Source organism: Ammodytes marinus, assembly GCF_949987685.1.
Source record: "Ammodytes marinus genome assembly, chromosome: 5".
In the NCBI taxonomy this organism is placed as follows: domain Eukaryota; kingdom Metazoa; phylum Chordata; class Actinopteri; order Uranoscopiformes; family Ammodytidae; genus Ammodytes; species Ammodytes marinus.
In genome coordinates, this window is record NC_137234.1 from 32,506,910 (window position 1) to 32,519,397 (window position 12,488).

The window sequence follows — 12,488 nt, forward strand, 5'->3', positions numbered from 1 at the left end:
TATCAAATGCTTTTTCAGCATCCATAGAAGCGAGGCATTCTGATTCAATATTTCTGGGGGAATATAAAATGTTCATTAGTATATTGTAAAATGATTGACGTCCCTTTATAAACCCAGTTTGGTCGGGGAATATGATAGAGGGGAGAACATCCTCCAATCTGTGGGCGAGAATTTTAGCAAGTATCTTCACATCTGTATATAGTGAAATTGGTCGGTATGATGCACATTCTAGAGCAGGGGTGGCAAACCCGCGGCTCGCGAGCCGCATGCGGCTCTTTGCCCAGCTTCGTGCGGCTCTTCAGTTCATATCAAATTATGTGATTATAATTTTTTTTTTTTTTATACTTTCTTTTTGTGTGGGCCTATGTGTGTGCATGTTCGCAAACGTTTCATGCGGCTCTTACGTTCGTTTTACATGTTGTCTATTATTTCATTTTATTAATGTGTAGGCCCTATGTGTATGCCTGTTCGCAAATGTTTAATTGAGGACGCAACATAACGTTCGCAAACGTTTGGTGCGGACGCAACATAAAACTGCCCGCTCAGCTTGGAGGGAGGTTTTCCGTGAGTAAACTATTTGTGTCAAGTTCGCTCCGAAACAGAGTGGGAGAGTTCATATTTTTTGTTGAACGTTATGCCAAGCCATTCTGCCTTATATGCCAGGTGTCATTTGCGCATTTCAAGGCTTCAAATCTTCAGCGCCACTTCAGCTCTCTCCATGCTAAAAGTAAGTCCCACTAAGCAACATGCATAGTAAGAGAAAAACGCTATTTTAAATTGTTATATTTTTGTTTGTGGACTTGGTTGAACTGAGAGTTTGTGTGTGAGGCAGTGCACACAATGTTTATTGTTAAAAATGACTGGCCTGTCGTCTTAGTACTGTAGGAGTCCAGTTCTGTCATTATCACAGGGGCGGCCTTAACGATCTGGGGGCCCGTTTCAAGTCCTAGTGTGGGGCCCCGTTTTTTTTTTTTTTTTTAAATAAATAATGCTTGTGCATGCATGTGCAAGCTCCCCGCGAAAATAAAAACGCCCCCCTCCCCCCCCCCCTGAAATCTTACTGGCCACCCCAGTGCCCCCCCCCCCCCCCCCAGTTCAAATGTTATTTTTCATTTTCATTTTATTTTTTTAATTACATTTTTTTCCTGATATGTATCCTAGATCAGAGATGATATGTATTTTTTTTTCTTTCTTAACTTTTTTTGATAGGTAGTTGCCAAGTTCATCACACAAACACTCCAATCCACTGATATGAGATCAGTTTGCAATTTTCAATTACTAAATTAATGGTAGGACTGTGGCCACTAGAACTGGTCTCTGGTCAGCAAAGGTCTTGAAAACAGCATAAGTGTGCTTGTGACATGCCACCCATGCATGTGTATAGGCACGTGTCCCAGCAGATTTTTGAAATCTGAATAAAAAAATTTAAGTTTGTAGTTAGCGAGTGTAACATGTTCTTAGCAAGGGCAGACTTTCATAAATAAAGGTTTATTTTTTTAGCAAGATATTTGGTCAAAAGCTAGTGGTCATCCGTCCCTCTGTCCAGTTGTTAGGCATCTGGCTGCTAGCAAGTTATGTTGTCTTGCTAATTTTACTATTCATCTGAGCTGAAATAAATATTGACTTTTTCCTTTATTATCTTCGCGAGAATGCACCAGAATGCTTAGATTACATGTTAAAAACATTTGCCTGATTGCATAGATGTTATTGCTGTGATAATTTCCTTCTGAGTAATAGGTGCCTCAAGGCTATGTCTCAGGTCTTGAGAAAGGGAAGGCATGTTTAGGTTACTGAAAAAGGTTTCCATCACCGTTGCGTCAACTGTACAATCAGAACTATACAAATTTGAATAGAATGTTTTGAACTTTTCGTTTATCAATTTCTGATCTGATGTTGTACATCCACTGTCTGTCCATATTCCAGGGATGAATCCGCGCAGTTGATTGGCCAGGAGTTTACCAATCTTGTCACCATGCTCGTAAAAAGTACTTCTGCTCAGTGTTGGGAACGTTACTTTAAAAAAGTAATTAGTTATAGTTACTCACTACTTGTTCCAAAAAGTAACTGAGTTAGTAACTGAATTACTTTATAATAGAAGTAACTAGTTACCAGGGAAAGTAACTATTTGCGTTAGCCTACTGTAAAAAAAAAAAAAAAAAGTTGCTATATGTCAACAAATTTGTATTTTTCTGAGCAGGAGCAGTTTTCACAAGTCAGTTGAAATGAGTAGAACAGACAGGTAGGCCTACTTGTAGGCTACATAACCTTCAATATTTATTGCACATCAACAGACAGCAAGAGGTTTATCCTGCACTTCAAGTATTTTATTCTCAACAAAAGTAGCCTATAGTAGAGGAAACTGCTGAATGTACCGTGCTGATCTGCTATCACTGGATTCACTTCAGGGGTGTCGGCTTAAACACCACTTAAGGCCAAAAACGTCAGACTATGAAGCATGAGACGATGAGAGGAGGAGTAAGGATTTATCCTATGTTTATTTCCTTCTTTAACATGCACAGCAGCATACAGATCCCAGGAAAAGAACAATAGCAATATTTGGCTCGTGATGACACGCTAAACAGCTGTTGCAACCGGCGAATCGCAGCTGTTTAATAACGTGCACAAATTATAATTTATAGAGATCGGGAAACTCCATGCACTTACTCACAAGGGCGATGCAAAAAACTCAGGGAGAGCACGTTTCAACCGTGGATTGATAGGTGGTTACTGCGGCAACGCGCATGTTCACACAACAGAGACAGAGAAAGAAAAAGAAACTTCACTAAACAGGCGCTCCGGCTGACTGACGTGACGGCGCTAACTGACAGTTATAATGTCATCCACACTGAATAAAACACAACTTAAAACACACCGGTCTCCTCACTAGCAGTTTGTGTAGTATGGAGCCAGGGGTGCGTTTGGATTACACAGTTTATTCAATCAATTCATAGTAACGCACCGCATTTAACGTTCAGTAACGATAACGGCGTTGTAACGACGGATAAAGTAATTAGTTAGATTACCCCGTTACTGAAAAAATAACGGCGTTACCTAACGCCGTTATTTTAAACGGCGTTATTCCCAACACTGCTTCTGCTCCTAAGCAACTGGTCTGCAACCTGACGAGAGGAAAGAAGGTTGAATTCTGTCTGAAGTTTTAAACGTTCTTTGTAAAGTTCAGATGAAGGTGAATTAGCATATTGTCTGTCTATGTTCAGAATCTGATCAGCAATTTCAGTTAGTTTCTGTTTTGTACAATAATTTTTGTATGCTGCAAATGATATAATTTCACCTCTCAAATAGGCTTTCAGGGCTTCCCAAATTGTTGCATTGGACACATGGTGTTTTATTTATACTCAAAAAAGTTTTAATATGTGTAGAGATGTGTGAAAGAAAACTCTCATCTGTGAGCAACAATGGATCCAGTCTCCACTGCCTTCTTGTATACTCAACGTCAGGGAAAGCCAGTTGAAGGAGCAGAGGAGCGTGATCTGAGATCACAATACTTTCATAACTGCATGACTTTAGGTCTGACATCAATGAATTATCAACAAAAAAATAATCAATTCGGGTGTAAGTATGGTGGACATGTGAAAAGAATGAATATTCTCTTCCTGTGGGGTATAAAAACCTGTATGGATCAGAGAGGCTATAATCAGCAAGAAATGATTTGATATAACCTGCAGATCTGCTAAGAGTGGCAGGTTTGGGGGAAGAGCGATCTAAGACTGGATCTAGATAACGATTAAAATCCCCACCAAGAATAAGAGAATGGGAATTGAGATCAGGGAGTTGAGAAAAAAATCTCTTAAAGCTCACATATTATGCTATTTTCTGTCGATGTTATATGGTCTAAGGGGTCCCTAATACGTTTTTTTTTGTTGTTAGCTGAATTTTTTTTTCAGATCATTTATTGTAGCAAGCCTCTGTACCCTGATTGTCCTCTGGTCTCAAGATGACCTATATTTGTGCGATCTGGCTGGCCCCTCCCACCTCTCTGCCGGGCTTTCTTTATATGGTCATGGGGCTCTCCCACCGTCTCTGCCGTGCTCTCGCGATACTAGAGAGACACTACGTGAGTCGTGACTGCGAGTGTTTACTAGGAGGCTCCGGGCCGGAGCTAAGCTAAGAGAACAGTTTGACATGACCTGACATGATTAAAACCAGTGAAAACAGTAGCTTCAAAGTTTGATTTCTAAAAACGAGTCATTTTCAGACTGCTGTGGGGAGTATAAACAGTGTGTTATGAGCAAAACTTGATGCTACAACAGAAGCTACATGGGCGCTAACGCTAAAAATAAGACTCAGACGATAAAATAAACTAAAAGTACCACACACATCAGTGAAAAAAATATATTCAAAATTGACTTCCACACTATTAAGTTACAATCCTTTGTCCTGGTAAAAACGAGGCATTTCCAGACTGGTGTGGGTAATAGAATTATGTTTTTATGAGCAAAAGCTGAATGCTTGTCCCAAAGCTAAATAGCTATACACCAGTCAGGCAACAATACCAATAAAAACATTTATTTCAGTTTCACTGTTTGCAAAAACCCACAAGTAGCTTCCTATCCGTTGTGTTATTAAAAACTAGTCATTTTCAGACTGCTGTGGGGAGTATAAACAGCGTGTTATGAGCAAAACTTGGTGCTACAACAGAAGCTACATGGGCGCTAACGCTAAAAATAAGACTCAGACGATAAAATAAACTAAAAGTACCACACACATCAGTGAAAAAAATATATTCAAAATTGACTTCCACACTATTAAGTTACAATCCTTTGTCCCGGTAAAAACGAGGCATTTCCAGACTGGTGTGGGTAATAGAATTATGTTTTTATGAGCAGAAGCTGAATGCTTGTCCCAAAGCTAAATAGCTACACACCTGTCAGGCAAAAATACCAATAAAAACATTCATTTCAGTTTCACTGTTTGCAAAAACCCACAAGTAGCTTCATATCCGTTGTGTTATTAAAAACGAGGCATTTTCAGACTGCTGTGGGGAGTATAAACAGAGTGTTATGAGCAAAACTTGGTGCTACAACAGAAGCTACATGGGCGCTAACGCTAAAAATAAGACTCAGACGATAAAATAAACTTAAAGTACCACACAAATCAGTGAAAAAAATATATTCAAAATTGACTTCCACACTATTAAGTTACAATCCTTTGTCCTGGTCAAAACGAGGCATTTCCAGACTGGTGTGGGTAATAGAATTATGTTTTTATGAGCAAAAGCTGAATGCAAAGCTAAATAGCTATACACCAGTCAGGCAAAAATACCAATAAAAACATTTCTTTCAGTTTCACTGTTTGCAAAAACCCACAAGTAGCTTCCTATCCGTTGTGTTATTAAAAACGAGGCATAGACTGCTGTGGTTAAGATAAATTAGTGGAGTATGAGCAAAAGCATTCTGTGTTGGTGTATGTAACTTCAGGCTGTAGGCTATGGGCATCTTGTCGCTTAGCGGGGAAAGCAACATGGCTGTCGCTCGAAAAAAAATTCAGAGGATCTCATGGGATCTCGGGCACGGGATCTCGGGGCCGTGGACCAATAAGAAATGGGGGGTGGGGTTATCATAGACTACTGCACAGTGGAAATTTCTGGTTACTAATGTGGGGGGGATGCATCGGAAGCATGGACATATAAAGAAAATATGGGGATGTGACTGTGCAGTTTATGACGTCATAAACCGCGAGAATTCTGACTGGAGTATTCACCTTATTTTGGAACGCCCCGTTTTCCACTTCCGATTCTAGCGAGTTTATCATGCGACTTCCGGTTCAGCGCTGCAGAGCCGCGAAAGAATGTAAACAGCGGCAAACAATGAAGCACAATTGAATCGTAGGGAAGAAATATTTGTTTACAGAAAGGTTCTAAACGTAAAAGTAGTACGTTTAGTAAGTTAAGTACTAAGCCATTTGTAATTTAGTAGTTTGTTTTCGATAAACTAGCTTACATCGCTAACATCTACACACACCGTGGTCGCATCCTCTTATTACGAAGTGGCAGTCAGACGCCCGCAACGAGGATGACATGAGAAAGTGGCTAGATTACTATGGTCATATTTAGCTGTCCCTTGGAGAAGATGGAGCCATGGTGAAAAAATGTCAAGAGCACTGAGTCAGTACCTTCAGAGGGGTAAAGCGGTACTAGGCTACTCCAAGTAAAGCAGCTTCAATTGAGGAAGGTAAGACAATATGATGTTTTTTTGTTTTAAACCTACAATGATTGTCAATCATACAAGGGCATATTTCTCTATTCTAAAGTGTAATCTCAAATTATATCATCTGATAATCTTTCCCAATATACAATTATGTGATTAAATTAAGTTCAAATGATCAGTTTTCTATGTTTTGTCTAACCAGAAAATAGAAATAACATGAAAAATATCGACTCATGTGAAGTAGCATAATAAATGTTTGCAGCTACTTTAGTTAAAATAGCCTCTGACAACACTAAAACTTTGCGATTACTTATACAATCAATACCATTTATATTTAAACCTAATCAAATTTAACTTGCTAACATGCTTTTTCGTGTATCACAGCACAACGAGAATGAGAATCGGCAGAGGAAGAAAGTATGTACATAAATGGATTTGAGGTAAGTGTGTAAATCTTCTCTACATAAAAACAAAATATATCCCATTTGAAATGACTCCATACACAAAGACATTATGGCATTGGCAATACACCATGTATGTTTAGTAGTTGCTCGCTCCGTTTAAGTGGAACACTGTGCAAGCAACTATTAAATGAGATGTACTGCCATCTCTGTGCATGGAGTCGTGTTTTACATTTATACAGTTTAATGCAACTCTTTTCCACAAAATTATTTGGAATGAAATAAGATTGACTAAATCTTACATAATCAACACATTTTAATATCAGTTCTGAGACTTATTCAGGATAATCTGTGATATTCAGTCTATTTCTATGTCACAGAAAGTACAAGTCTAATAATAACACTTTGATTCAAAGTAAGTTGTTTATTATAATATTCAGATGTCTGCCATCATTAATCAGAAATATTTAGTACTGCTGTAGGCCTACATGTATATTGATTCAACCACTCGATTGCTGCTTGACAAAAATATATTTTTTCTTTCTTCTTTTTGCACAGTGGTCAGCAGAGGAGCCATGGCTGTCGGGAAGCCCTGATGGAGTGATGAACACTGAGTACTGTTCCAAGTGTCCAGCCTTGGGGAAATCCTCTGGCGTCTCAGGAAGACCACTTCAGTAATAAGATCTCAGATGTGAACATGGGGGGCATTAAAATCACAATCACATGGGCCGCATGACTATTACATGAAGTGGTGGACAGTAAATAAGTTAAATTATTGAGTTCCAACTTTTTGAATGTCTGTACTATACTTGAGTATCTGCTTTTTTGGAAACTTATGACTTTCACTTCACTATTTTTCTAAGACATACATTTGACTTTTGAGACCACTACATTTCTAAGAGGCTAACAAAGTAAAACTTACTTTCAGTCTAAGAAAAGCTTTGAACTCAGCTGTGGATTGAGAGACAGCGAGATCCTCCCATGAGGCAGTTCTCCCTTTACTCACTGCCAATAAGGGCAGGGACACATTTCCTGGGAAAACCCACTGGTCCGTGTTTGTTGTTACGACAGTCACTCTTCTTTCAGGTGATTGTGCAAAATGTTGTACATTAAAATGTGTAAAGAAGTTGCTGTGTGGATTTTAGATTTTTTTTTAATTGCAATTGGCCAGACGCTCTGTCCCTCACATAAGGACACCAATTACAGTTCAGCGGGTACTGTAATCGGTTGCCTTACGTGAGGAACAGAGTGTCTGGCCTCAGCTGGTTTTCACAAAGTATAAGGAGAGTGTTATCAATACTTAGAAAAACAATTAAACTGAAAGAAGCAGAGCAGTGGCGTCTTAACATGACGGGAGGAGAGTTTACCAACAAGACATATTTTCAATTTCCAGTTGGTGTAACCCTATCCCAGCAGCAATATTGCTGGGTGTAGCTAATGATGCAAATTTCTGTACAGAAATTGTGCCAAGTCTAAAGGCTTTCTATTTTAAATATATGCTGCCTCGTATTGCAAATGAAATTCAGGCAGGCAGGTTGTCACTATATGAAATACAAGCAGCTTTGTAAAAACTAGATCTAAACCAGCTGTTCATTTCTCCCATCTCGCCCTAATGTTAAACATTCTGTTAATGTAGTTAAAATGTATTTCAAAGAAGAAAAAGTTTCCGGTAGTATGTTAACAATTGTTTGTTTTCACAAAAGCTGATTCCAAAATTGCTTAATTAATATAATACATTTGAGGAATTAAAACAAAATATTTATTTGTTGAATGCTGTTGAAATAAGTATGTGTTTTTAATAAACTTTGTGGCACTTTACTGTACATTTTGCACGTGTCTTTTGTAATAAGTACAAATTTAAAATGTTACTGTACATTTTGCATATGTCTTGTAATAAGTAAACCAATTGACATTTAACTGTACATTTCTTGGGGGAGACATGAACTGTAACTATGGTCACAAAGGGTCCAGTCCTCCCACTGGGTCACAGCATCTCAGTGAGTTTGGCACATCCACATCCATGGCTCGGTGCTGGGTGTTGCATTGTCACCTAGTAAAATAGAAAATTGTATTTCATTAATGCAGCCTACAAACAAAATAATAATTTCCCCACTGTAAACAACTCTTAGATAACGTGCATTTACTATTTCCATAATCCACAATGATTGCAAATATCTGATCTGTAGGCTACTCAGCCTGATTGTGGTCATCATAGGCCTATTCGGCCCAATCTACATTAGTAGGTAGCCTATATTATTATCTGGTTTAACTGTTAAATAAGTAAAATATGTATGTTTACATAGAATTGAATGCAGAATTAATTAGGTAACACACGTTACATGATACATAATTTTCGTTCCGCCATATAGTTTTTGTTGTTAGTAGGCTACAAATTGTTCACAAACTTTTTAATCAAACCAGTAAACAGAGGAGGCTGATGATAGTTTGACATACCTGGATAGCACCCGGAGTGGTTTCTTCAACGTAGCTTCATAGCCAAGTCACTTCTCCGGGTAGGGATGCTATTCAGTTGTTTTTTTTATACATAAAGTGGACGGAACAAGCAACGGGGCTCCGCAGGTATGCTATACTAAGATCAAGCTAACCGGAAGTTCGATGACAGGATCAACAACAATGGCGTCTTCCATGGTTACGTTCCAAAATAAGGTGAATATTGGGGGGGAGGGGTGGGGGTTTCAGAAAGGGGGAGAGTGAGAAAAGGAGAGATTGTTATTTTTTTTTATATTTTGGCAGTCTCTAGGCACACCGTGGCCCCATGGATATGTTAGAACACATTTAAAAAGTGCATTTAGCATAATATGTGACCTTTAAAGAATTCTACATCATTGACGTTAGGCGCGTAGACGTTGGCCAAGATGACTGACTTATTGTAAAGTTTGCCTGAAACAATAATAAAACGTCCATTTTTATCTGATATAATGTTTGAGGACTCAAAAGGAATATTATTATCAATAAGGATAGCTGTGCCCCTAGCCTTACCCCTGAAATTAGAATGAAAAAATTATCCACGCCAGCATTTACTTAATCGCCCATGGTCAGAGTCATGTAAGTGGGTTTCTTGAAGGAAAACTATTCCAGCCCTGAGCCGTTTTAGGTGGATTAAGACCTTACCCCTTTTCACTTTAGCCCCTTGACATTCCAACTAATTAAATTAAGATTGCCCTTCATCTAGCTCAGTTATAGTGAGAATAAAAAGAGTTACTCCGATAAGAAAAAGAGTAGCAAAATACAGAGGGAAAGAAAAACACACACAAAAAAAGAAAAAGACAAATAACTGAAAACACAGAAGGTGATAACTTATCAGCTAAACTCCCAGTTAACACCACCCCATCCCACCCAGAACCCACCCCATATATTGCTCTAAACAGCAAACCCCAGGAGACCCTTACTAGTCTCACAACAGACATTCCCAGCCTTAACTTACTGACTTGTGCTAGCTTCCCACATAAGTCTTGTGCAATTAACCCCATAACAGCAAGCAGGCCCGGAGTGGCTAATCGGGAGAACCGGGAGCATTCCCGGTGGGCCGCTCTGGTTTTTGGGCTGCGAGGGCCGGCCCAGTCATGGCACTGGGTTAAAATATCATTATACCTATTGGTGCATTAAAAATCATATTATTAGTCCGCAGTTAAGTTACTGCTAATGGAAACTGACCATTTCATACAGCTTCAGTTTCACATTAAAAGCATCTAACTGGCGTAATGTGAGATGACTTTTATTTTGAAGCAGAAACAGGAACTATGGCCTCCTAGCCCTGCTGCGTGTCTCTCACTAGCAGCATGTCTTTCATGTCGGACTACGCGGTGAAAGAAGATAACTTGTAATTCTGCACTCATACCAAAGGCTTCATAAAAGTTAGTGCCAGCCCCCAGTCATTTATTTTCAATGTAGGCCTATGCTCGGGACAATGGCGACTGGAGCGTCGGCTGCACTGGGATGAGCCCGAATCCGAACATTTATTCCGATGAGCACGGATAATGAGATCGATCCGAATATTTTTACTTCCCGAATCATTCGGGAAACAACTATTTATTTATTTTGCCTATCATGCACTAAATTGACGCAGCGCGTTCTGCCTTAACTTGAGTCGCACCTATCAGCTGTACATCTCCGCTGCCGTGGCTTAGAAGAGAAAGACCGGCTGCATTTATGCATGGCCCCGTGAGCCGCGGTCTCTCTCCATTCCGCTGGAAGTTTCTGACCCCAACTCACCTTCAGTCCCTCCTGACTTTAATTTATTTCAAATCTCTGAACGTGAACCGCGTCTCTCTAATGGCAACGGGCCGTGTAATTCATTTAATAAAATCGATCTTTAAATATTTGATCTGCAAAGACTCCGCCTGTTTAGTTCATACAATCTGTTTATAACTAAGAGATTTGCTCAAACAAAGTTTAGTTTTTGTGCGTTGATCACTTACATCACTAGATTATAAAACGCTGTTTCCTAGTCCAAAGTAATTATTCATTGAACTAAGTTAGAAATTAAAAAACATAGGGAGAGAGATAGCGCGACAGAGATAGGTCTATAGAGAGACAGGGAGAGAGAGGGAGAGAGAAGAGGGAAATAAACGGGAAAAATAAATCTTATCTAGATCGATGGATCATACAACTATAGTTAAAAATAAAAAGAGTGCGCAAGTTTATGATTTACTGTGATGTAATAGGCCTACTGTTTCAGACTCTGAATGTTAGATGTCCCCCAGTCAAACGTGTAGGGGCTCAGACAGTTCATAACTTATAATGAGAGAGAGAAACAGATGAGAAGTAGCTTACAGTATGAGGAAAATATATCTCATTATTAATAATATGCCAATATTAAATCAATTTGAGGCTCTGAAGGGACAATAATTGTTGGTGAAAAAATATTCAGACATAAGCCCAGCCCACTTCCGGTGTCATATCCTAATACAGATACAGATAATTGTGTTTGTTGAACAGATACAGATAATGACGTCTCCGCACACTCCTACTGCACATAGTAGCACCATGGCAGCCACCTATAGGCTAGGCTACACAGGAGCATTTGAGTCCACACAGTCTAAAAACACAGAATTACAAGGGTGCAGAGAACAGTGCACTTTTGCAGACGTACATATTAAGGTTGTTATTACATTATATTAATAATGTTGGTCGTGAACTAAAATGGGCCGGTCTGAGGCATGAAACTCCAGGGCTGAAAATGAGTCCCACTCCGGCTCTGACAGCAAGTAACACTATGAACAATCCTGCAAACTGTCGAAATGACAACACACTAAACAAACAAACCGTGCTCACCCAACAAATTCGAAATACAAAAAAAAAGAACAAAGCGTGAGTTAGGCAAGCTGTCCAAATGGCAAAAAAAATAAAGAACAGACACGCTTATCTAGCCGTTTTTAAATAGAGATACAAAATAAGAGAGAAAAAAAAAAGTAAGTGAGCTAGACAATACATCAAAATGACAAGCAACAAAAATATCACGTTCACCCAGCCAATTTACTCATTTTTAAAAAAGGGGGAAAAAAATGCATGTGGTACCCTCAGTCTGAAAGTTTGGCTGGTGATATGAAAAGAGCATTTGTCCAAATTGTATACTCACGGCAGGCAATCGTATTCGAAATAAAAAATAAAAAAAAAGGCGAGTGAGCTAGACAATACGTCAAAATGTCAAAATAACAAGCAACAAAAAATATCACGTTCACCCAGCCAATTTACTCATTTTAAAAAAGGGAGAAAAAAATGCGTGTAGTAACGTCAGTCCGAGAGTTTGGCTGGGGATATGAAAAAAGCATTTGTCCAAATTGTATACTCACGGCAGGCAATCATATTCACTACGGATTCACACCCAATGTAGATATGTAGTTAGATGCTTCAGAGACAGATCTCAGCCACTTTCTCTCACCGCTCTGGAGAGTGATAC

The 12,488-nt window shown here is 39.1% G+C and overlaps 1 long non-coding RNA gene across 1 annotated transcript; it reads left to right on the top strand.

The window, feature by feature from the left end:
• Positions 1-5,797: 5,797 nt before the first annotated feature.
• LOC307250745 lies at positions 5,798-7,739 on the top strand. The gene is made up of 3 exons (XR_013844880.1): positions 5,798-6,191; positions 6,552-6,607; positions 7,127-7,739. It is a non-coding gene; the product is annotated as an uncharacterized lncRNA (long non-coding RNA).
• Positions 7,740-12,488: the final 4,749 nt, after the last annotated feature.